This window comes from Toxotes jaculatrix, chromosome 20 (genome assembly GCF_017976425.1).
Source record: "Toxotes jaculatrix isolate fToxJac2 chromosome 20, fToxJac2.pri, whole genome shotgun sequence".
In the NCBI taxonomy this organism is placed as follows: domain Eukaryota; kingdom Metazoa; phylum Chordata; class Actinopteri; family Toxotidae; genus Toxotes; species Toxotes jaculatrix.
In genome coordinates, this window is record NC_054413.1 from 19610048 (window position 1) to 19634920 (window position 24873).

The window sequence follows — 24873 nt, forward strand, 5'->3', positions numbered from 1 at the left end:
CTGACTCTAACGCTTTCGATTGGAAAAAGCAGTTTAGACCTATGCAGTAGGTGGATAAAGGTTCCTACATAAAGGCAAGGGATCAACTAGTGTGGGTGTTGGAAGGCTCATACAACCAGTATGGGGGTTCAGTGTATTTGTAGAAAAGATGTTGGATCAGCAGGTGGAAAAAGGCAGAGGGCAAATTCAGAAGCAGTGAGGATCTATCAGCATATTAAGAGGCCAGTGTCTTCATTTTATGCCATTTTATGCTAATTATTTTATTTCCAAAGAATTTTTTGTCATAGATCCATCAATAGAGCTGAGATTCCAGCTACTGAGATCTGCAATGCTAGTTAGCTTTAGCAGGGAGCAGCTACATGTCAGATAGATAAAACATCTCAGGCTGGTCCCACTAAGTGCATCGGTCCCATGTCGTCATGTAGGATGTTCCCCGTGGAGGGATACAAGTGTAAGTGGTCAGAGTGGGTCGGGGGTGGGGTGGTCACCCGCTGCACGTTAGCCTTCAGCTGAAAGGGTCACTGATGTCAGCTGGCCGGATGAACATCTGTCCAGTGACACACACAAACCCCGGCATGCACACCGCTCACATCCATACAGATGTGGACGTGCATGGAGGCGGAACACGTACTTGTGATGTTACACATAAATATGGAAAATGGAATATGTTAATCAAAGACACCGAAACAAACGTACAGTGTGTGAACAGACACTTAAGACACACACAAACGCACACACACATACACAGGAACGCAGCGGGAGGAAGAGGAAGTGGCTGCCAAGGAGGTGGGAGATGAGTGGGCACTGAGCAAACAACACTTAGAGCAGGAAGTCCCTATAGGAAGGTTTGCTTGGAGAGGAAGGAAGTGTGTTTGGTGTGTGTGTGTGTGTGAACATGTGCGGAGGAAGTGTGGATATAACACCACGGGTCCAGCTGACTTTGAAACCACAACACAGCAGAGTTTCACAGGGTGAAAGCTGGTCAAGGGAAATCTCTGGTTTCTTTCAGCTCCACTAACTTCGCCCAGGTTAAAGAAACTGCTGCAAACCACTTTGTTAACAAAAGCCTTAAACTGTAGTCATTTTCAAATGCAAATCCATATGTGGGGCTTTTAATATGCTGCTGCTTTGAAAAGCTCAATTATATCATGAGCAAGGGCACAGATAAGCCAAGGTATGACTGAATACAGCGAGGTGAAAAAGTCTATTATGGAGGAGCCACCTCAATATAGTTTTTATTTCACCTTTCTCTCTTTCTGCCTCGGAGCATGTCGGGCAAAAGAGTTACATCACTTTTTCTTTCACTTTTTATTTAAGGCTCTTTAGAAATATATCAGTAGACAAGTCATTCTGCTGTGACTTTACCTCGACTCCAACCAAAAGAATCTGACATGTTTTCAAAGTGGAAACGGACGAGTGATGACTCAGCTGCTAATTTCATTTTTTTTTTTTTAAGTTAAAAAGTTGGGATCTTTTGTAAACACGTCTTTAAACTGCGCATCTGACAGACGATCTAATCTGAATGATGTATTGCATGTTAAAGTGTATGAATGCAGTCTTTTCCTAAACGCTGTGGCACCGTGCTCTCCAGTCTTTCTGCCTGACGTTCCCTCACATCCTTGTCGGATGAGCTCGACGAGCCCCTTCACGAACCTGTCCGCTGCTTTTAGTCGACGATATTTCAAACATTTATCCGTCATCTGAAGCTGTTTCAGCTGCTCATCCATTTCAGCATTTTAGAAAAAATCATAACTATTTAAAACAATTATCCAGAACCTCTCTGCTCACTTGCAAACTAGTTTCCATGCACTCTCAATCACAACACGAGGCATTAAGGTGTTACAACTGACTCACGCCTGTGGGAGAGGTGTCAGGTACAGTCAACCTACTGCAACAACACATGTACACACCTCCGTGAACGGCTGCCCTGCCTTCAGCCCATGTCACCCATAATTCCCTGCTCATCCTCTGCAAACCAAACTACTCTTTCTGCTTTCATCAGATCAGTAGTTGATACCAGCTAAGGCTGCAGCACTGAGTTACAACCAGACTATTCCATCAGTTTTAGTTCTTTAATTACGAAACATTAAACATGATTAATGATTTGGTGACTGTTTTTTTTCTCCATGTGGATATATATATTTAAATAAAATTAATTACACACATTTTCTAAAGTTGTGGCTCAGTGCTGTAGTTTATGTGTTTTTGTTGTTCTTGTCAGCCAATACCCCCCCTCCCCCACCCCCCACCGACCCCCACTTCTTTCTGTCTTGCACTGAAGTGAGATATTGTGTTTCAGGCAGGTCATTTCTCGCTGTCAGTAATGCACATCAAATCCCACAAGTAGGAGGGCTAAGAGGTTTGATCGGCTATAATGCCTTTACCTACACTAAAGGCTTAAGAGAGGAAATCACATTCAAAGTTGCCCCGGCTCTGCACCGCACATCTGGGTCTCCGCTGGCTTTCAGCTGAGGATGGAAATCTTGTGGTTCATAAGGCCTCAAATAGAATCCAGAGCTCCTAATCCATCTTGATCTCATTTACACACAAGTGGCGAGTTTTGACTAATATTTTCCTTGATATTTTGCCATGGCAGGAGAAGAAATAGCTCATAGAGGTCCAGTCTGGGTCTGGTCGGGGTTTATTTTGAGATTCTGACTGCGTGTATGTCCCGGCACCGGTCGTAGTATGATTGGGTGGTAAATTTGGTATAATGCTTTCTTTTCCGTGGTGTAAAGGCTGAGGAATGTGCTGCGGTGACATGAGCGGTAGTTTCCACTCCTCTGCGTCTTCCTGTGTGAGCGTGTCCTCAGATGACCTTGTGAGCCTAATGGTTTCATTACAGACGCAGCTAAATTAAAGACATTTCTGAGTTCACAGGCAACTTTTTATACTAATCCCACTTTATTTCAAACACTGAACAGTCTTCTCTTTAAGACACAAGCAATGAGGCAAAAGATTCTAAATGACAGAGACACAGATGAACACGTCCAGGCGATAGACACACGTTACGTCTCACATCAGACGACTGATGTCTCTCTGCCTTTAACCATCACAGTCAGTCTGACCCCCTGACTGAGAGCTGCTGTTGGAGAAGTAACACTTCTTCTTCGTTCATTCCACCCGGCAGACGCCCGTGTCTTCCATGCAGCGCTGCCAGCTGTACAGCGTCTCCTTCTTACCTTCCTGAGCTCCTCTCCCAGCTTCAAAGCCCCGGCCTGATGTCCACACCGAGCTGGAGCGCACTAGATGGCACTGTTTACAACAGCACGGCCTGCACCAAGCGGCAGAGCAAACACGCCATCTCACAATCACTGATTTACAATCCTTTCACTAATCTAATAAATTAGATTGCGCATTATACAGTTTGTAATTACACAACCACAATAAACACAGTTAACAATGCACATCAGCTCCGATTTCCACAGCTGTTACTGCATTAGATGGAGAAAGATATGAAACAAGATATCAGATATGGCAATCAATGTGAAACAAGGAGATGATAAGATCAGTCACTATTTTTTTTTCTTCTTTAATGGCTCATAATGTCATTAAATCTGACTGCCATTATTTGCAAATACATTTAGCTGGTCCACAGGGGCTGTTTAATGAAAAGTGCAGTCTTATCACGTGCTGGTTGTGTTTGTATAAGCTGGATATTTTACAGCTTTGATGCATCTACCTGCTTTATCACTGCTCTCTGCCTCCCGTCTGTTTATCGCATCCTCACTTTTTTAGGCTCTTTGTTGCTCCTTTGTTTGTCAGTTTGTCTGCAACTTCTCCGTCAGTCTGTCTGTTTATCTGCCTGCTCATATTCCTGGATCTTTTTGTGTCTAAGCCTGTGGGCAGGTTTCTGACAGGGGTTGCTCTGGTTGAGCTTTCCTCGGGCATCAAAAGGCAAAGAGAGAGACAGGCTCTGTCACATTATGCGGGCCCTCCTCTCCTGGCTTTGATTGAGAGTAGTGATCCAAAACTGATGCAGAGGGGAGCACGAGCTCACCTCTTGTCAACGGCGGATGTTCTCCACAGGCAGACAGGCGAGCGGCAATGACAGTGTTGGATACGCTTCGTGGGCTCTGACAACCCCCTTCACACTTTGACACACTTGGTGATATCTCACTCAATGTTTGCCATTGTCTTAAAGAGATATAGATTGTAACGCGGTTGCAGATAGGATTCAGATGTGCGTTAAATGTTGGCTGCGTGGAGATTCCCTGCATTTCTCTGGCCTGTTCTGAAGAACCCGAAAACGTCTCCACTTCTTCTCTGTGTATCAAAAACATGCCTCACGCCTTACTTTCAGTTTGACCACCTTTTAGTTACGTGTTTGGTTTAACACGTAATTAGAGAACTGCAAGTTGTGTGCAGCTTTATCCACTCAGGACTGCAGTACGCCCTAAATCTGTCTATGTCTTTGTAAGTGTATCAGGAATATGAGTCAGTATCTAATGGACACCATCTGTATGTCTCATAGGAAAAAGGATTTTTTTTTTTTTAGATTCTGTTCTGCTGAAATTCTGCTTTAAAGGGAAGTTAACCAAATGTCAAATAAAAGTCACAGCGTGTGTAACTCCGGCTCTCCAATTAAACAAAATCTAAAAGTTGTGCAATTCTTCTGGCTTTAAAAAAAGGACCATGCAATCCTTCCACTGAAGCTGAAACACGGAATTCACCCAAATTGTGGCAACAAGAATTTTCTGACATCAAAAGAGACATAATCAACTGACAACAGAAATCTGTTGAACTTTTCAATGACTTTCCAACCTTTTAACACTCACTCACACACACTCGTCTACACATGCACCTTGTACCACAGTCCTATTTGTTTTGGCATGTTACCCTGAGATGACCTTCTATTTCTTTTTTTTCATAGTCTGGTGGAAATGAACCCCCACCATCTCCACTTCCTCCCAGGCCAATAAAAGTGTGTATTTATCCTGTGGAGACTCATTTATAGCTGCTCCACCACGCATCATGAACCCAGGGCCACATATTCATAAACCGGCCATCTGCGTGAAATATGCATTACTTAAGAGATGTTGTGTTGGGCGATGCGCAGCGGCTGCAAGGTGTCATTTCCATGTGTCAAACTCTCCCACTGAAATGTAGCACGCTGCCATGGTGACGGACTGATTGGCACGTCTCGCAGCTCTTAAGAACCAGTAAAATGAGTCGTTTCTTCGGTGAAATAAGAGGACCGGGAGTCGACATGTCCTCACATGGCTGCTGGGTTTGGGTTTTTTTTTTTTTTTTTTTTCCAGTCTCAAGCAGAAGCAGCGCTCGAGACTTTTCCAGCATTAAAGTTGACATTTTGTATTAAAAGAACATGTTTTTTTTCTCTTTTTAACAAAAGTTTTCTCCACAGCTTCTGTCTCACAGTCCTTGTGGTTTCTCCATCTGTGGCCCCTGCATGGCTGTACTGCAAGTGCTTTTGTCTGCACTTTTCTTTCTGATGATTCTCAACTATAGCACATGTTGAGATCATTAATTTCAAACCCTGCCAAAACCACTTCTCACACATGCATGGCATTCATTCCTCCCCTCTCCCCCTAGCTCACTCTTTTCCCTTCTCAAATGTACACTCTGCACTCAGCGTTGCTACGAAGCAAGAGTAATCCTGTTCTCTTTTCAGTGAATCAAAATCACCATGTGGCTTTGTTACAGTAGGCACAAGCTGAAATTGAGAGGTGGATTGCTATTGCCTCATACCGTAAGAAAATGTGTAGCTCGCACAGGTTTGTGCACAGAAAAGAAAAAGAGAAAAGAGAGAACTGAAAGCGCGAGGATTTATGCAGGCAGCTCTGGCAGAATTCCCTCATACCTCCCTTGTTACACCTAACATCGCAAACCTGCACCGTTTCAAAGCAGTGGCAGACATGAAATATTCAACAGCCATATTACTATTACAACACACAGTAAAAAAAAAAAAAAACCTGTGCATGCTCTCCTTGCACACTTTTAATTTTGAAAACTTGATGATTATTGGTTCAAATAGGACTTGTGCTCCACAGCAGGAGCTGCTGCCTCTGGAACCAAGGCTGCATCTTTAATGAGGATCTCTCTGGGAAAAAAAAAAAAATCTCAAAGGTGGGGGCAGAATGAAAGAGAAAGAGAGAAAAATGAGGAAAGAAGAAGAGAAGGAGAGAGATACTGAAAGGGAAAGTGAGAGCAATCTGCTGGAGAATGTGTCAGAGTGTGTGTGTGTGTGCTTGAAAGTGTGTGTCTCTGTGCTGCAGACAGCTCTCTGGCATGGCAAACGCCTGCTGGTCCTGAGCAGAGCTGAGCTGGAAGCCTGCTCAAAGCCCTTCACCTTCACAGCCGGGCTGGCACGAAGCATTGAGCATGGCTGGCATAGTGCGATGTTTATCACACAAAGGCACGATCAAAGAGCGCTGGTATCTGGCTGCACCACTTTCATCTGGGTTCCCACAGCTGACAGTAGCATCCGTGGGGGGCTCTCCTCTCCTCTTTCTCCTCCTTTAATGGTCTCTCTCTCTCTCCCCTACCTCCCTATTCTCTCCCTCTCTCTCTTTTTCCCTCTCTAACATTCATCACTGCAGATAAGGAGACTTTATTTGAGATTCCTTAGCCAAAGAAATTTCTCTCCTGATCAATGATGGCTTTAAAAGCGGTGTGGGGATCAGCCAGTCCCTGGTGCGTAAGGCAGTGGGGGGAGCTCACAAACTTTCCCCTCGGTGTTTATGTTGCTGTTCTCAGCCTGTCTCTTCCCCCCTCGGCTCATTGTCTTATGCCAAACCATCAGCAAACCAAATTACATCTGCAAAGTCGTTCCCACAACACATACATGGAGCAACTTGACCTCTTAAAAACAGCGATGCAAAATGGATGGAGGGAGGGAGGGACTTTGAAATTTCAGCCAGCACGTGAGGCTTGACAGCTCCAGCAGTTAGTTTGACAATTGGTATGCAGTCTTCGTGTGTTTGAGACAAAAACAGCAAGAGGAGCCAAGACCTGAGGGTGGTGGAGCTGGCTACAGATTCAGGCGGGATGCTGTGGTCGAGGGCTCCAGATGAAATGGGGTATTTATCATTCTCTAACTGTAAGACTTCAGTTTGTGATTCAGACATGCTCCAGGAAGAGCCACTCTTTCCAATAAGTCTTCTACTCAACCGATACAGGCATTAGGCATTCCCCACATATCTCACTACCTCCTCTGACATCCCACTATGCCACAGGAAAAAAATGAAACCCCAAACAAATGGCTTTCCTGGTCACATCAAACTGCCTCGTCGGCCATGAAAAACGGTCGCTCTTCAGCATACAGCAGCGAGCTCGGCGCAACTGTCAGGAAACGCTCCGTTTTTCCCCTCGAGTGTGTGTGGAATGTGCGGCTGCTGTTGTTGCGATCAATCCCAATTTAACAGACACCAGCTCAAAGTCAACCTTCAGGGAGCCATGAAAGCTGACAGGTGAGAACTCACTGCCGTCTCCCCGACTCACATCAAAGGCACGGCAACAGTGGCGGCTTCGGTGGAAGACGAGCACTTTTAGAAAGAACAAAGAGACTTGGAGAGAGGAGAGCAGGACTCGTCTTGAGACAAGGGATGGCAGAGAGGCTGAATAGTAAAAGGGCATGAATACTAAAAAAGGTTCCATCTGCCCCATGCAGATTTTGAAGAATTCAGACTGAATGTAACGCAAATTCATTGTGATGTTGGCCATATGAGAGTAATTTGTTGGACATAGACCTTGAGTTCAGGTGGATTTTCACTTTTCCCATTTTGCTTCAACATCTTACTACAACTCATAACATGCTGGATGTGCACTCCTACCTGTCTTCTTCAATCTGGGACTTGAGCCAGTCGTAACAACACTGTAACCACAGGTGCTGTTTTAATTGCCATTCTAAATAAAGTCAGTTAAAGTCTTTGGATTTGACGCAGGTGCTGGAAAGCACAGACAGAGCTGTGTGACGTCTGATAAATGTCCTCAGGTAATGTCACTTGAGTCAGCCTTGGGGCTAAAGAGAATTGTGCATGGTGCATTGCATCGTGGGTAATGCATGTGTTTGATGTCTCTGGTTGTGATGCATTTGATCCTTTTTTCTTGATTGTTACTTCCATGGTACACACTCGACGACAGCAGAATATCGTTCTCCACAGTGCAACGCAAACAACAAACGACGTCACACATCTGTCTTATTGTCTGTTGTGAGTTGGACAGTGTCAAAGGAGAACATTATAAAAAGTTACAGTACAATCAAACTGATGTTGTTTAGTCAGTCATTAACCAATCGTCTTGATTTCATGCTGGACGCAGGCGATTAGCTTACTACACAACAGCGTGACCTCCAAATATGCAGCTTTTTGTGTGTCTGCTTCACACTTAAAGCCATCGTGTGTTTTGCCAGTTGCGAATGCTCTCAGCGTGACACAGTGAGAGTAAACTGACATCAGTGAGATAAACTTCAGGACAGTGAAAAGAAGACGACCATAAATAGTATCAGATACTGGGTTTGGTTTCATGAGCTTTTTTTTTAAGGAGTATAACTTTAACATTAACATGATGAACGCTGATTAATGCTAAAAACAAATTAGGTCACTTACTGTACAGCTTTCAGCTGCAGTCATAACTGAACACCCCCAGATTCCACCCCCCTCCCATAAAACCTCTGGATAGCTTTGTGATCACAGCCCCAGTGCATTCACTTTTTATTGTCTACCAGCTGTTGGAAAACTTTACACTCTGAAGGAGAAGAAAGAAACGGAGAAGTCCTCAGAGGACCCATTTGTACAGCTCCAGCAGTTTAAGCCGACATCGCCGGTGTTGTAGCAGGTGTGCATCCTTTGTGGATTTCGCCTTAATTCAACTTCTAGAAGAAAAAAAAAACACTACAGGAAAGAATAACAATCATGAACAAAAAAAAAAAAAAAAAAAAACGCGGATGGGTTCTTTGGGATGATTTTTAATGGTTTTGTGAGGCTGATATTTCCTTTTCCTGCTGAACAGTTCCCACCCACAGGTCTACACAGCGTCTTCATGCACGACCTGTCAGTTCTGCCCGTACAGAGTAGATCAGGGTGAGCGCTGAGATGTGAGGTTATTCAGTCTAACATGAGGACTGACATCACAGCAAAGCCCGATGAGAAAATGGAACCCAGACACTTCAATTACAAGTCATCACACCGAAGCTAATTAGCAGTGCAATCAAAGGTGGAACAAGCAGCAGTGTTATTTACCTGTTAGTTACCTGTTTACTGCTGATTTGTCTGCGTGTGACTGAGGCTGATGTGAGATCTTAACTCAGAGCACCTTTGAAGCAAGGAGAGAACGCTGGGGTCAATAGGTAGGTGTCGCGTGATATCGGCCCCCATCAGATTGGCCGGTTTTACAGCTTTGTTTCTATCTCTGGGTCTTGTCCAATCATTAAAGGCCAGTATCTTTGGAGCAGGAAGTAAAGATTGCGGCCCGTGGAACCATTTAGATCTCTCACAGATCTGCTTAATGCTGCCCATCGATCGCTTTTCCCTTTTAAAAACAAATGGACAACACTGATGGTCCAAATGGCCTTTTCCCAATTACAGGCTTGGGTGGCTTTCAATCCTCCTGCAGAAACACTCTGGCCTTAACTTCAGATAACTACTTAGTGGCCTGTGTGTGATCCTTCCTTGTCTGGTATGTGCCTAAACACACAGATACACACAGAAATGCACACGCAGACTTGCGCTGCTGGTAAAATGAATCTTACATTTTCAGTCTGTTCCATTAAAAATCTTGCTATGAGCCAATTTAACTTTGTTGTAGTTAAATCAGTAATTGGATCAAAATGAGGATTAATCTGCTGTGTGCATTCTCCTTTTAACAGAAAATAATTCACACTAAGATGAGAAATATTAAATTGGATGATGCTGCACATGGTTAAAAAACAAAAAACAAAAACAGTTTTCCTATATCTTCCCATGGTTCAGGACCTTATAGAGGCCTTATCGAGGGCTACAAACCTGACCTCTCTTTCCAGATAGGCAGCCAAGCAGGCCTCTAAACACCAGGCCGACGCTGTGTTCTACTTAATCTTGGATGAGGAGCAGCGGTAACAGAATCCAAAGAAGGGATGAACTGGGAGCTGGAGAGAGAGAGAGAGAGAGAGAGAGAGAGAGGAGAGAGGAGAGCTGCTGTCAACAAGCTCTTATGGTGAACAGATGTGGGGGAACTCCCTCACTACTTCTTAGCCTGCAGCCATGCATACACACACACACACCCACCCACACACATACATATACTGTAACACACACTCGAGAGGAGGAGAAGCAAAACAATCATTTGGAGTAAATTCCTGAGATGGCTGAGATGGTTGTGGTAGATTTTGCACAGAAAGGCCAAAATCGGAGAAAACCAAATAAGATGTTGAAGTGGAGCGCGGTAAACACCGGCTGTACGGAACAGGGTTGTGTTTTTAATCTTTGGTTTTGCAGGAATGCCTCTCTGAGCGAGGCCAGAATGAGTTAGAGCAGTGGTCTACAGGCTTGATTTATCCTCCTCCCGTGCAGGACAGAGTGCCCCATTTGACGGCGAGGCAGACATAAAGCAGCTGCCTCTTTGAGCAGCTCTTAGAAAGAGATGCTATCGGTCAATGGGCCATACTTTAGTCAGGCCGCCTGAACTCTTTCTCCACCCTGAGCAAGCAGCGTCTATTGTGCATTTGTCTTCACAGGGAGTTAGACTTACGTAACAGTAGTGAACCGCTGAATTCCATCTGCGCTGTGATTTACAGGCTTGTAGGAGAATCCGAGTGAAAGGTAAATTTGACTGCGCAGTGTGTGGCATGTTTTTTAAGCATGGACACACTTTTCCTGCAGTGGAAATATCATTTAACACATTATCAGCAGCCTTAAAAAGAAGGTGGACACCTTTTCTGTTTACAGGCTCCATCTGTAGGAGTGAGCGCAGCGCTAATATACGCCATCAACTATCTAAATCCTCCTCTACATGTTTCACTTCAGGAAAATTACGGCATTACTGTTAATCAGAGTTTGACCTGCTGAGGTCTTCAGCAAAAACAAAGTGAGTGACTCAGTGAGAGCACGGCTTTGCACAGGAAGGCCGAATGAACAGCTGCCAAAAATATCTTCAGACTCACTAACAATGATCAAACCACCAAATGACCGACATTAAACTGGGCTGAGCTGTAACTGACCAAAACCCAAACTTCAGTGAGTCACACTAAGACTGTGCACACGGACAGAGAGAAGGTTTTACTGCAATTTGGGGTGGAATGTTCCTTTAAACACTGAGCCGGTGATTACTCCTGAGCCTTGTTTCACTTAATGTGGGATGAGGCGTAACGCTGCGGCCGACAGGATATTTGACACTAATTATTTACTTGCTTACCTGCTGTTCAGATTTTGATTACTCAGGCTAACCTGCAAAATTGCACCCTTGTCATCCGACCTTGGCAGAAATCCATACTCAAAACTGGATTAGTTGCACTCATTGATTTCTACAGTGGTAACACTCTCCCGTCTGCGACACACTGTATGTAAACATTTGGTCAATAGACCTTTTGGGCCTCAGTGTTGTTAAGCCATTAACCTCTTTACAGTAGCTCGCAGCCCGCCTGCGATCTCCTTTATTGTCCGTAGGTTTCATCATTATTCACTTGACAAACAGCTGTTATTAGTCAAAAAGCCCTCTGCAGGCCTGGATTAGCTCTAGAGGTTTTCATTATCCTTTGATTCAACCACCTTGATTACTTTCAATTGGCGTGAACACCTCATTTTGGAGCATAATCTAATTCAATATCATCTCATTTAGGGGCTGACAGAATGAGACCCGAGACAATTCGCTCAGTTCTGTATTGCACTGGGATTAAATGTTTGCCTTGCAAAGTGATGATGATGTGTTGAAAGTATGAGCTGCTATTCATCTGATGTTTGTGCTCAGAGTGGGAATCAGGCAGGTTTGCACAGGCTGCATACCAAGGTGTCCTGAACACAGACATACCTAACGTGACCTGGTGAGAGTCAGTGACTCATTTCACCTCAGGCGGCTTTGCACTTTGTGACAAGGGCTCAAAGAATGTAAACAAGTTTAAATTCTCGGCAAATCTGGCTTATTATCTAAGGACTGCCACAGAAAAGATTTGCCTTGTTGACAAGTGTTTGTTTCTTCACAGAAAAGAACACAAAGCAAAAACACTTTGTGGAGGAGGTAAATTCTGATTTGATGTCAGATTAAGTAGCATGTGAAGAATCTTTTCTTCTCTTTTTTTTTTCCTTTTCTTTTTCAACCTTGGAATAACTTTAAAATTCTATTTCCACCTTGGTTCGTTTTGACTTGTCTGCTGCCTCTGTCTGACATTGAAAGAATAAACAGTGCAACAATGCAGAAAACAATTCTTTATCACATTTCTTCCAGCTCCCACTTCTGCCTTTCAGCCTTAAAGAGAAAGTGATTGTCTTGTTCACAGGAGACAAGAGAGGTGACTATCTGTCAGCACCATCTCATGTCTTTCATTCCCCTGATGTCCAGTGGTCGTAGTCAAACTCACGTCCCCAGAGGTCAATCAGTCACCCAGACAGCTGCTCCGAACACAGCTCAGGCCTCAGGCCAAAAGACTGTCCTGTCTACCGGCCAGTCAAATCACTGAACTGATCACACTGATTTGGCTCGTTTAGAAACAGGCTGAGTAGATTCTCAGAGGTGATAGAAGTTTGTCTTTAGAACTGCTGGAATGTCGTCAATACAAAATGAATGAATCACAGCTGAAATGAAGGACACATGCTGGCAGAGTGTGGTCAAATGTCCACCACATCCATCAGATTGGATTCTGGGGACTGCATGTGTCATGACTAGCCCCTAAGGGGGCTGTTTTTGGGAATCCTTTTATGTTCTGAACTCTTTTCTGGACTTTTGAACTCTTGTTTAGTTTGTTAAGTTTTGTTTATAGTTCCTGTTTCTTTTTTTTTTTTTTTTAAATCACTGCCCTTGTGTATCTTGTCTTGTTCTACTTCCTGTCTTTGTCTTGTTTCCCTCCTTTGTGATTGTCTGCCCCGCCCTAATTGGTTTCACCTGTTGCCCCTTACCTTGTGTATTTAAGTCTCCTCGTTTCCCTGTGTTCTTGTCAGTTTGTTTTTGTCTCATGCTTCTGTCTCTTGCCTTTGCTACATATCCTTTGCTTTGTCTCGTTCCTCGCTAAGAGTGATTTTGCGTTTGCATTTTGTATTTTTGTTTTTGTACCTTTTTCCCCTTTATGGGTGATCCTTGTTTGAACCTTTGTTAGAATAAAAACTATTATTACTTTTGATTACGTCTGTGAGGTCGTGCGTTTGGGTCCAAGTCCTTGCCTCCCAAGTCTTGACAGCATGTTGGCGACTGGGTCCAACACTTTGGTTCACACAGAAATAACTCAACACGTCTACGTCACTAGATGTTGCCATGACACCGCCGTGCCTAAGTACAGCCTGCAGGGCCACTAACACTCAATAAAGAAGGCACAGAAATGACCAACTACCAAACGTATAAGGGAAATAAATTCACACTCCATGAGGAGTGCCTTGCTCCAGGGCACCTAATCAGCCATGGCTGAGGAATATAGGCTGGAGCTACTAATTCACTCTCCCCCCACCACCTAGATTTCTTCAGCTTGTCTTGGGATTCAGATCTCCAAATCCTCTCCCACTCTCACTGTCAGTATTCTCCCCTCTTCCACATTTGCTTTCTGGTCTGCATGGACTCCCAGAGTGAGCACTATGAAGGATTACCCTCCCCAGATGTAATCCAATCAAAAAAAAAACAGGAACTGATTTCTTATCTTTCTAAGATGCTGCATTTCCTCTCATCTTTGAGAACACACAGCCAGCATTATCAGTCATTTGATTACCTTGAGTAGAAATGGATACAGAACAGCAGCAGTTTCAGCCTCGAGAGGCCTGACTTGCACATTGAAATCCAATTGAAGGCTGTACCTTATGTATTTGTTTAAGATTTGGAAATAATTAACTGGGGTAAAAGCTGTTATAGCTGCACAATGCGATTAAGCAAGACGTGAAGGGTTTTTTGAGTTCAGGACAATCCAGGCTTGAGAGAACCTTTTTCCTGCCACTTTACTTTTATACACAATTATAAAAAAGCATCTGTGAAGCAAAATGTTTTAAATTCACAGGACATGTGGCCATTAGATGTTTTTATACTGTATGTGCACTTCATGTGTGTACCTGCACACTAAATCAGTCCCACACACACACACACACACTCTGTGCCGCAGCCCGGAGCATCGGCAGGCTGACAGATGTTGGTCACAGAGGACAGCTGATCCCGTGAACTGACTGCACTCGCAAACATGTGTTTCCCTCGCTTCCATATGGATAAAACACATGGAGCGTATACAACCATCACCCTGACCAATGATAACATGTTGAGCCACTTGAGGACAGTTAAATGGATAACGAACCCAGTTCTGAGCTGATAAATGCTACAGATTTTGCATCTGGAACATTTTCTGAACATGTGTCCTTTGGGTTTCTTCCCTTCCGTTGGCTGAATCGCCCAAACAGTCTTGAAACCTTTGTTTTCTGTGCGTGTTGAGCTTGTGATAAATTGGTTCTGAGTGGGTGTAACATGAGAGGACGAGCGTTTAAGCAAACCCACCGCCCCGCGTTTGACCTACAAACCGCTGCAGCTTTAATGGCAGTCCAACTTGCTGCAGCCGCCTGGCAGACGTGTCTTTGTTGTAAGCTTTTTGCTGAAGTGTCCTGAACGACGCTCACTGTAATTGCAAAAAGGTAATTGCGCTGGCAGGTTACAGCGAAGCTTTAGCTCCCCTGAGCCGCACCCTGATCCCTGCATAAGGATGTGATTAACCGCCATCTCCTGTCATTAACTGTGAGGGCTTTTGGCAAGCGGACCGCTCCAAGTGTGTAATTGTCATATTAGACCCATTGCTTGGTCAGATCGAGTATTGGAATCAGGTTCCTGGTCTGAAGTGGCTGCTGGCAGGCCTTAAGTACATGGCAGAACTGACCGAATTGTTAGCTCTTGTTCCTGCCGGGATGTGACAGCTGAGCTGCAATCTAATGCTCAATTTGCTGGTCTGTTAATATAACCATGCACACCATCCATGAAGGAAAAGAATATATTTCCTGTGAATGGCCTATAGCTCAAGGGCCAAACATCTTAAGAGTGACACCCAGCAGTCGTGCTACTTTATGGAGTATAACATTAAAGCCACAGGAATGAATCATTTGCTCCTCCGTATGAGACAGTAACTGCCAAAAGCGTCAGCCAGGCAAAGGTTCAAAACAAATAAAGTGAAACACACGCTTACAGACCTGCAGAGAAGCTGTTTGTGTTGTATATCACACTGTAAATGTAGTGCAGATTGCTGTAAAGAGCTCTTTCCCTTGCTTGAACTGGCAGAGGAAAGGCATTGATCTTCCTTGTCTTGGCTGCACTGTGATGCCTCTGCAGACAGATGGGAGGGGGGGGGGGGGCGCCTTTCATTGGAACATGCTCAGAAATGCATACGCTCAGTGGTCTCTTGATGGTACTTCAGAGACGAGCCCAGTTTTGCTTAGATTGCTTAAGGATGGACTCGTTGGGGCAGTTAGCATCACTTTGTAACTGGAAAAAAAAAAAATCGAGTGATGAAGGCGAAAACAAGCTTTTTTTTTTTTTTTTTTTTTTAACAGGAGGTCAGGGAGAGGGGACAGAGCAGAGGCCCCGCTGCAGAAAACTGGAGCTAAAAAGCCCCAAAAAAGAAGTATTTTGTTTACCATGACAGATTTAACACATCATGCAAATAATTTCCCTGAGTGGCTTTAATGGGGCTCCAGTCAGATGTGCAGATGAATAGACAGTTTTGTTTCATGTCCCCCGATGCCATTCTGAGGTTCTCCATTTAGAGGGATTTTCTGTGGAGCAGGGATAATGGAGTGTCAGTGGGGAACCCAGGAGGAAGGATTTAGATGTGTTTGAATTGACTCAGACATTTTGTTAAGTGTCATTGTGCATGGCCCGTTTATCCCCCCAGCTCCTCCCCTGTTTTCATTCACAAGCACTCTCCTGTCTCTTTCAGGAGGGGTTGTGGCAGGGATTTGTGTGTCTGTGTGTGTGTGTGTGCGTACATGTATTTGGTGGTGGTAAAGGTGTGTGTGTGTCTGTGTTTGTGTACAGGGCCCACACCAGAACAAAAGGCCTCCTATTGTAAGCCCCAGTCAGGTCTGTATTGTGTACACAGAGTGAATCATGACGACATTTGCAGACACACACACACACACATGCAGACAAACAAGTCCAGCTGGGTTATGAAAACAGAAGTGGCATTGGCCTTTGCGTCGGACCTGTGTAGGCTGGGTCAGCTGGAGGTAGACAATGCTATTGTGTGGGATGGAAAGAGAAGGCCGACAGGTAAATCTCTTCCAGCTGCTCCCATTCACTTTACTTAACCTCAGCAGACCAGTTCAAGGCCAGTGTACGGTTTACAGATCCCTAACATCTGTATGTGCTGTGTGAGTGAGGAGAAAATGGTTACTAATGCAATCAAGGTCTCATTTACATCCTGTGGTGCATCCATGCTGGGCGCAAAACTGGATGCTTCATCAGAGCCTCTCTCTGCTGCAGTGTTTCAAATACTCGCAGCACAATGTAAGAAATCATTGCTCCCTGTTACTCTCTGACTCTGCCTCTCACTCATTGTCTTTGTTTCACTATTTACTCTCTCTACTCTTCATTTCACAAAAAAAATCAAATAATTCAGCTTGAATTTTCAGCTCTTTACCTAGGACATTTCAATTTTAGGTTGCTGACACACTGGAGGTCATGTTAAACATTAAAAAACAAAAATTATAAAAGGCAGCAGGATCATCTGATCCATTACAATGATGCACTGAGTAAACTTTATTTATAAAGTGCTTTTAAAAGCCAGGGTTTTCTCGAGTGCTTCAAAAAACACGATGAGAAGCATCTGAATAAATATTTAAATCAAAGACGAGAAAGATTTGTTTAATACTCAAATATCTCTGGGTCAGAGAAGTGTGAAAGAAGTGTCTCTGAGAATAAACAGGCCTTGAGATGAGATTTAAAACACTTGAGAATTTGTTGTCCTGGTTCTTAGAGGGAGACGGATTAATGATCTAGAAACCAGGACAGAGACAGCCAAATGATGTAATGATGTAATGCTTTAAAAGTAATTACAGGGATTTTGAATTCAATCCTAAATTTTGAGGAGAACTCCACTGAATTCACTACTGGTCATGTGAGTCACAGTGAGTGTGACGGGAGTTCAAATCCAGTGCTTTTTAAACAGGAAGCCAGTGTAGTAAAGCAACACTGAGGCAATATGGCAATGCTGTGGAGTCTTAGTAACTGTGAAGGATTTAGAATTAATGATGGAAGTGGCACATTTTGTTGGCATAAGAATACAGAGCATTACAACAGTAAAGACAGCGGGAGACCAAAGAATTGGTGATTTGTTTGAGCTGTTGAAAAGATGAGAGCGGGCGAAGTTTGGTTACGTCTCTGAATTAAAAATAATAGAACCATGAGTTCTGGAGACCAGCTTTGAGTTCGAAGGCAGGGTTGTTTTTCAAAGGTCGAATATGGGACAAAGTGAAAAAACCTCTGTTTTGTGTGATTATCTGCAAGAAACAATGAGACATCCAGGCCGTAATCTCCTTAAGACAAGGAAAGTTCACAGATTTCACAAATGCATACAACTCACAGGTCTCCAGACTGAGCCCTGTGGAACTCCCCAGGTTAGAGGAGCACAATCAGACCATTCAGGAGGAACGCCAGATTTCCCAGCTCACATCCCTGGATGATCAAATATTGTGATCTATTTTTTAAAAATCAGCTCTTAAAAATGGGAGAAATAGGAACGCATCTTTCACTTCGACTGGACTGAAACGAGACGAAATCTGTGACTCCAAACGGAGTCGTCTCCAAAATCGAACACACTGTTTAAAGAACTACGCGGTGAGAGTGTTTGAAACACAACAGAAAAAAGGGACCTGCACATTTGAAACCCTTCCCTGGAAAAAGCACGTCAGGCTGCATTGGTTCAGTTCCAAATAAACACAGAGTACACATGTAGTAGCCACATGCTGTTTAACTCATAGTGTCGGTATCTAACATCCGCACTGCGTCCATGTTAACATGTCAACAATGGCCACACTATTGTTATTGCAGGCCGTGGAGGCTATCGAGGACACAGCGAACATCCTTTAAGTGTTTATAGTTGCTGGAGTGAGGAGAGATAAACGAGTGAACCCGGGTTTCTCTGTGACTCACTCGGGGAAGATGAGCACTTATGAATAGCAGCCCGGGCGAACAGAATGAGCCATGTTTCTCCTGCGCGGTTCAATGAAGTTCGTCAGCTGCCATGAGCTGCAGGAAACAGATGCAGCCTGATAAGAGGAGAGGATGCGTGTCGGTTTGTGTAAGTGTGTGCTTTCCTATTGTAAATACGGTGTGTGTTCTCACACTTCCAGCTGCTTCCCTGTTCCATTCGACCTCTGGGACAATTGGCTCAGGGCGACGCGAGCAGCCGGCCGCTCTCAGGGAGACCAGAGGCCACAGTGACCGACGGCTCCGCTCCGTCCAATAACACAGAGGTAAATCACAGTCGTTTATTCCATCGTCTTGGGCAATCTCCCAGGAGCCTTGCTCGCTGTTAACCTGAACTGTGCCATGCTGTACTAAGCAAGGCACCGTCCAGCAGCCTCTGAAGTGTGGAGTGTGTACAGGAGTGAGCCTGCTGTAACCTGGCACTGTGGTGTGAGCAGAAATGGAAAAGTGAAGTAAATCACTGCTGTTTATCTGCATCTCTGACACTGTTTGTGTGGGTCATGGGAACAAGATATTACGTGTGTGTGTGTGTGTGTGTGTGTGTGTGTAGCAGCGCACACACTTGCTTGTCTTTGATTGTTTGCAAGTGCAGACTTGAGCTGGAATGAGTCACCGCTGTGCTATTACACACTGCAGGAACTATTATAAGAAACCGAGCAGCCAACAGACAGTGCACCACAGCACACGTGGGCCCACACCCACAACAGCACGTCTGAACACTCACATTAAGACATGGTGTGGACACACTGTGGCTTTTAGTAATAACAAAGTCTCATTTATTGTAGAAGAGCTTAATGATTCCCACGAGGATCATATGTGGCTGTTGTTTTTTTTTTTATTCAGCACACAGAGAAATTACACTCCTTAGACACAAAGTGCAAGAAGTGCAATGCATCATTTTTATTCCATGCTGGAAACATGATCTCAACCTTTATCAGGCTTATAAAAAGGTGACCTTTATATGAAAAAAGCACAGACCCTCCCTTACATGAAGTTAATTCCAGGCAACACGACGCAGGTGTTGGCATTGAATATCAATGCTGCCATCTTATTCTTCAGTTTTTCAGGCTGCAACTTTCCCTCTGAGCAAGGAAACTTTCCCCTTGGTGATATGGACTTGGTGAAAGATATTCCTGTGTAAAATTCATGAATTCATAACTTTTGAGGGCATATTTCACTACTGATCTATTGGGCCGTGATAAGAATTCAAAGGTGAACAGAGCTGGAGGACATCTTCAAAGCGGTCGAGGACATCACAGGAAAGCCAATGAGGCGCGTTGCCCTCCTCCAACATCCCCAGAATACATTCCATGTGCCGCTCTGCAATGTGATACGCCGTTAGAGAAAATCAGATGCCATTGCAGTTCGCTGCCATTAACTTGATTTACTCAGGGGTTTCAGTCAAACTCTGACAAAAAAAAAAGTGTTTGCGTCGGCAGGTTTCATCAGAATTTGTTAAACCATGAAAAGATACATGAAGGAAGAGGGCACTGATGGCTGCAGTCACACTGAAGGACACTATTAGTCAAAGAAAGGTGCATCTAGTTTCAGAGTTCCCGCTGTAAATAAACACCGAAGCTGCAGTGCTGTCTGCTGAACATGCGCTCAGCAGCCTCCTCTCTCCACAGCTTGATTATCAAAGCCTTTAACGTGTCACTGGAGGCGGATAACCCCCGGTAGATACAAGAGGACAAGGAGACAATCAAAGGCAGTTGGCTCTACTGGAGTTGACAGTGGTCAGCTTCTGGAGGTGATAAAGGCCTTTGAACCCGAAATCTGCTCGAGGCCCCCCTTTGTGTCCCCCATAGCGCCCCTGGAGCCTGGCCGCTAAGGGGTCTACTTTGATTTAGACCCGCAGAGAGCTAAGACAGCTCTCTTCATCTCTGCTGGAGAGAGAGAGGCAAAGGGAGACAGAGAGGGAGGTGGCCAAGATCTATCAGATAGTGGTCAATCAGCGGTGGCGACTCATCCACAGGCCAGGTCACCATGTTTGACCTTAAACACTTGACTTGGAATGCAGGAAAAACCAGGAAAGTGCATCTGTGAAAGCCAGAGTGTCTAATGACGGCAGCAGCATGGGTGGCAAATCTCTGGTTTTCTCTTAAAGCACAGACCATATCCATGTTTCCCCATTAGATTCAGAACTGAACCGGAGGCTTCCTGCAAATCGCTTTGTAAGCTTGATCCTCATCATTGTAACGGCTGTTCTCAAACTGGCCAAATTCAAAGTTCACAGTGTCATTCAGGGCCACTCATCTACACCTCATTGAATTTTATGGCTCAGACCTTCAGACACATTCAACACCACAACGGGGAAAATATGCTTCATGATTGCAAGTCTCTTCTGCGAGGAGAAGCTCCCCGAGAGACATGCAGATGAAGGTTATGGAACAAAAGCTTTCCCTGCTCCAGTGTTATTGTGGTTCATGTCATGTCTGCGTAGCAAGCACACTGTCTACCTTGGCAGACGCAGACGATGAAGCCTGTTCGTTACTCCGGATAGATTTATGTTGGAGACACTGTGAATGTGGATCTCCAAAGACGAGGATGTTTCCCTGAAAGTGGAACATTTGGATTACGCTGGTTTCTAACAAGTTAACATATTTCAAAATGTGACATTCTTGGCACTTGTTTGAAGCCCTCGCTCAAAGTAAGATGCAACACGAAGCCAGGATTTTACTGTGAGGTGGGAAAGGTGAAGGGTCACGAAGGGGTGTGCAGGTGAGCCCTGTCTGCAGGGCAGCCATCAGTCATGAGGCAGAGGGATGAAGCGTCGCAGCTCCACGTGCTCAATCCGCCACGGGCACAAATCCAGCCTGTTCAACCGTTGCAAGTGTGCATGCATGCATGGAAACACAAATACATCCTCTACATATAACAGAGCATCTATAATTGCATCTCTACTTGAGAGCAGGGGGAAAAAAATAACTTGCGGCCTGAGGTAGCTGATACTGCGGCAAAGTCAGTGGATATTTAAGCAAATTGAGTTACGTCTGGTTGGGCACGTTTGTCTTTAAAGCCAGCTCTGCTTTCAGAAGCACCAGGCTCGCTGTTCATTTTAAACTCCTTTGAGAGGCATAACCCCCGGAGCTCTATGTATTGAAAGAATGTGCTGAATACTTCTCTCTTTTCTGCAGCTCGGGGATGCTAAAACATTTTACCTGTAAAGCCAAATAAAAAGCAAGCAAGAAGCTGTAAAATTGATTAATCCAGTCAATGACACTCAATATGTTGTTTCTTGTACTTGTGACCACTTGGGGATAATGACTTGCCCTTTATTGGTAATTACCTGCAGTGCTATCCTTGAACATTACACCCATGCAGAAGGATATCTTTATATTTATTCTCTGCCTCCTCATCGTTGACAATCAACCAAGGTTAGAGGGTGTAAGCAGAGTTGTGTGTGTGTTGTGGATGAGGTAAAGCAGAGACAACATTAATTATTCAATACTCAAATCACAAAAATAAAGATGGCAAAACCAAATTGTTTTGAAATTTTCCTGAGGAAAAAAAAATGTTGGCAAGTCTGGAAAAGCTGTTTGAAAATGCTCTTTGAAGGTAATGAGGCACGCTCGTGGCACACAGAGGCAGGGAGCAGTGCCACGGCAAAGCAGCATGTTCTCAATTGGGTTTCTTTTTTGCTTACATATCACTTTAGTATGGCACGTGTGGTACATTTGTAATGAAGAGCAGGATCGCGCCTTACCCCCACAGAGGCCACACATGTCTTCTAAAGAAACAGATCTGGGGAAAAAGGTGGAGGAAACAGACGAAACTTTGTGCCTTGGGTCTTCGACACCAGCAGAACAATGCCAGCGACATCAAATTTTATGTGACTCTAATAAGAACATCCTAACTGATGGAAATTCACATTTTTCTACCAGAATAAAATGTGATATCACTCTTAGCTCTATTAAAAAGTATCGCACTCTATTCACTGCAATGAGCAAGAGCGTTATATTAAACTCACTGTTATACTGGCCATTTTTATGGGTAATGAGATACGAGAGAACCTCCTCTCCCGTAGTTAATAATACATGTGAGGTAAGGGGGAAAATAATATTTTTATTGTATCTCCAAAACCCTTCAGAATGTGATGAAGAAGAATGTGGAAATGCAGTAGTTATTACCCAGGGTGTTGGTGGTGAAATTATATAGAAATGAACCATTTATGTGAGGAACCACAAAAAAAAGGAGTTTGAAACTCCAGCAATCACTTATTTATTGAATGTAAATGGACAGGCCTGACAGAAATGACCAGCAGCAAAACAGTACGTCATGAGACTGAAGGATAAAATGGCAGGAAGACAAGTCCCAAAAAATTGTGTTCCTGCACCCTCAGAGACTCCGTCACAAAAAGGTTCAGAGAGGAACCTTAAGCTTCTGTCTTCCAAACCAAAGAAGCTTCTGCCACAAATAATAAGTTTGTACAGAAAATAGACCCTTATGATTATGTTGTTCTTTGGCTTTGCAGGATATGCAGAGCAGAGCTACTGTGCTTTGGTTTTCTGCTATAAAACAATTTGTGCCAACTCAAGCTGCTCCTGCTCTTTATCATTCACATTTATTTTACATTTCAACCAGTTCTGTTACTTCTGTCCACAGGACCCCAACAAAATATTTTATTCTTGAAGAAATTTGTATTTGTTATTAGTTCATAAAATGGAACCTTTAAATGCTTATAAAGAACCCAAATTTAGAACCACTTGTTCTGAGAGTGGCAAAGTGAAAATCCCTGTTTGTTCACAGTCCACACAGAAACAATGTCCTTCAAATCTGTCCTCTCCAAAACAGATGAAGAGGAGGAAACCAAATCCAGCTAATCTGTAATGCATTAGCAAGCACACTAACAGTATGTTACAGCCCATTAGTGGTTAACAATGATAGCTGATTTTCAGATGGCACAGATAGCCATTACAGTAATTCGCTCCAGCCTGCGTCAACTCCCCAATGACAACCACTGCTTCCGGCCCTGACATTAGATCAATAATGCAAAACCTCCTTAAAGTTCTGCCTTGTGGTTTCATTTAAAAGAGCTTCCTCTCAAACTAATGATGTAGGTTAATTGGCTTGTCATCGTTTGGGAGTTTACTGGGAAAGGAACAGGGGCCGTTTAAAAAAAGGAAGACTCCATGGATGTGTCACGCTCCCTCAGTGTATTGCCTCTGTAGTTTTATGGATGGGCCTTCTGTGCTTTGGCTGACCACCAAACTGCTGCACTCGTGAGTCTTTTGCTTTTCACAGGGTCAGTACGGTTAAGAGGGAACAGTTTGCCACGGAAACAGCGAGAAAAGCAGCTCAGATCGAGGAGCTGTGTCCTCATATCCTCATCCAGTCTGAACCTGTTTACCACACTGGATGCAAAGATGAGTGAATGAATGAATGAATGAATACAGTAACAGTCCATCACTGGATGCTCCAAAAAGAAAGCTGTAATGTCCACTGACCTGCCAAACTGTCCGTGAGCAAGACACTCCTGCCTACTCGTTTATCACAAGCTTTGGATACCTCAAACACACACACACACACACACACACATTCAGCTGGTCAAACATATGGCCCATTATGTACACTCTGTCCATACTGTTGTCCCGTCTGGTGTCCTCCCCAAGGATCACCCCAGGGGTCGGGCCACATCCATCGATTGCTGCCTCTTATTAATCAGAGTCTGGGTGGACACTACAGGCCTGCCATTTGTTAGTAGCTCTCCAACAGGATGCCATTAGAGCGTCACTGTCGCACATTATCCTGAATAAGTCATGAGGAGGCCGGTAAAGCCGCAACTTCCTCCCACATTAGGATAAACGACTTGCAGGCAGGCAGGAACGGAACGAGGCACATTTCGTTAATATGCATGCAGAGAGAACGAGTGAGGGAGAATGAGGTGGGCAGAGAAAGACAGAGCAAGAAAGAGAGGCAGAGAGATGAGCATTAAGGACCAGGGACAAACTAAAGTCTCCATAGAGAGAAGGACATTCAAGATCAATTGCTGGGAGAAGATGCAGACTAAGTGCTTTTGTTATGGTGAGAGAGGCAGAATTAGGACTGATTGTTCCAATACACCCAGACCTTGAATTTGGTAGAAACACAGCGGTTTTACTCATAATGCCTCTTGTTTTTATTCCAACAGCAAAACATTCTAAAAGTCTTTATTACTTTTGTGGGTCTGACCTTCTGACCTTTAGCTAACTGGTGTATTTGACTGTAAATTAAATCACAGTCTGTGTCAAATCATTGTTCCTGATATTTCTTGATGTGGATGCATTTGATCTCAGAAACACTAAACTCCTGCTGTCAGCAGGGGCCCACAGATCATTTCGCCGTCTTTTTCCACCCAATCTACAGTCATGTTGTTGTTTTCTATCCTTTAAATTCAGTGGCACCAAAACAGCTATATAGCTTCCAAAGTGCGTTAGTGTCTCTTATTTTGTTCCATATTTTTCATTGCGTCGTTTGCGTCTGTGATGGACTGCTGATGTCATGACTAGCCCCTAAGGGGGCTGTTCTCTGAACTCTTTGGGACTCTGGGACTCTTGTTTAGTTTTGTTCACTGTTCCTGTTTTATTTTGA